This window comes from Ascidiella aspersa, chromosome 5 (assembly GCF_963924565.1).
Source record: "Ascidiella aspersa chromosome 5, kaAscAspe10.2, whole genome shotgun sequence".
Taxonomy (NCBI): domain Eukaryota; kingdom Metazoa; phylum Chordata; class Ascidiacea; order Phlebobranchia; family Ascidiidae; genus Ascidiella; species Ascidiella aspersa.
The window spans coordinates 9,796,931-9,798,675 of NC_139451.1; the positions used below are offsets into that span (position 1 = coordinate 9,796,931).

The 1,745-nt window shown below is 64.6% G+C and overlaps 2 non-coding genes across 2 annotated transcripts in view; both read left to right on the forward strand.

The window, feature by feature from the left end:
• The window catches only part of LOC146142924 (small subunit ribosomal RNA), a 1,811-nt gene extending 1,744 nt beyond the window's left edge, over window positions 1–67 (forward strand). The window contains exon 1 of the ribosomal RNA XR_014500230.1: window positions 1–67. This exon is cut by the window's left edge and continues 1,744 nt beyond it. This is a non-coding gene — a ribosomal RNA (small subunit ribosomal RNA).
• Window positions 68–314: 247 nt separating this feature from the next.
• LOC146142925 (5.8S ribosomal RNA) lies at window positions 315–468 on the forward strand. Its single transcript, XR_014500632.1, has one exon. It is a non-coding gene; the product is annotated as a 5.8S ribosomal RNA (ribosomal RNA).
• The last annotated feature ends 1,277 nt before the right edge of the window (window positions 469–1,745 follow it).

The following is a 1,745-nucleotide window of genomic DNA, read 5'->3' on the forward strand; positions in this document are numbered from 1 at the left end:
TTGATCATTTAGAGGAAGTAAAAGTCGTAACAAGGTTTCCGTAGGTGAACCTGCGGAAGGATCATTAACGGTCTCGCAAACGCTTCGGCGAACGCGAAACTCGGACAAGCGAGAGAAAAAGTCTTTGCTACCCGGCGCCCGACCCGCGAGGAGCGGCGCGCCGGCCGGCGATTCGGTCACCCGGTAATGTTTGCGCGTCGAGTGCCGCGGTGCCGCGCGCTCCGGCTTCAAGCGTCGGCCTGGCCGACCGCTCGGCGCGGTCTATTTTGTCACCCTATAGTGCGAGGCACTGTGCGAGCGAAACAATCGTGGATGGCTCTTGGCGGTGGATCACTCGGCTCGTGAGTCGATGAAGGACGCAGCTAGCTGCGTGAATTAGTGTGAATTGCAGGACACATTGAGCATCGACGTTCTGAACGCAAATTGCGGCCTCGGGTCAATCCCGGGGCCGCGCCCGCCTCAGGGTCGCGTTGCAAACGTTCCGCGCGGGGATTTCTCCGCGCGGCTGCTGCGGCGTCGGACGCGCGAGCGCCCGTCCCGCTCAAGACAGCACGGCACGATGCGCGACGATCGCGACCAGAATCCCGCGCGGCGGCGGCGAGTCGACCTCGAAGAGGCCAACGGCTGGCGGCTCAAGGGCGGGAATCGAGGTGCGCGGCGGCGCGCGGCGCCGACGGCGAGCGCGGAACGGGAAGAATAGTCCCGGTCCTTACTTTCGGCCTGAGGTCGGACGAGGCTACCCGCTGAATTTAAGCATATTACTAAGCGGAGGAAAAGAAACTAACGAGGATTCCCTCAGTAACGGCGAGTGAAGCGGGATGTGCCCATCGCCGAATCCGCGCGCTTTTGGAGTGCGCGGAATTGTGGCGTACGGAATTCGTCACGGCGCGCTTCGCCGGTCGCCCGCGTCCTTCTGATCGAGGCCTTTTCCCAGAGCGGGTGTCAGGCCCATGGCGGCGACAGGCGGGCGCGCTACGGCGTCTTCCCAGAGTCGGGTTGTTTGGGAATGCAGCCCAAAGCGGGTGGTAAACTCCATCTAAGGCTAAATACGGTCACGAGACCGATAGCGAACAAGTACCGTGAGGGAAAGTTGAAAAGCACTTTGAAGAGAGAGTTAAAGAGTACGTGAAACCGTCGAGAGGCAAACGGGAGGGCCTGTCGGGTCGCCCGGTCGCTTTCAGCCGGCCCCCTGTCGGCGACGTTGTCGTGCGGACCCTCACGGGCCGCCGGCGGCGCCGCCCGATCGGGGACCAGCGCACTAGCGCCGGGCGAAGGCCGCGACCGTCTGGACGGCGGCGAGAAGGCCGCGCGCAAGGTAACCCGGCCTCGGTCGGGTACTATAGGCGCGCGTGTCCGTCGGCCCGCCGTTCGGGCGAGGAGAGATCGCCGCGTCTGCCCTTCGGGGCCGAGCGCCCGGTGCCGGCTGGGGCGTCGTGGGTCGGGGACTGTTCTCAGTGCCCAGCCTCTTCGTCTCGGTCGCGCTTCCGGTGTCGTTTCGCGAGGCGCACGGGGTCCGCGGCTGAAGTCAGCCACCTTCCCGACCCGTCTTGAAACACGGACCAAGGAGTCTAACGTGAGCGCGAGCCACGGGGCAGTACGAAACCCATGGGCGCAGTGAAAGTGAATGTCGGCGCGGTCCGGCGGAGGTGAGACGTCGTCGTTCGCGGCGGCCGCATCACCGGCCGATCTCGTCCGCTTTGCCGGAGAGGTCGAGCGAGAGCGTTCGCGTTGGGACCCGAAAGATG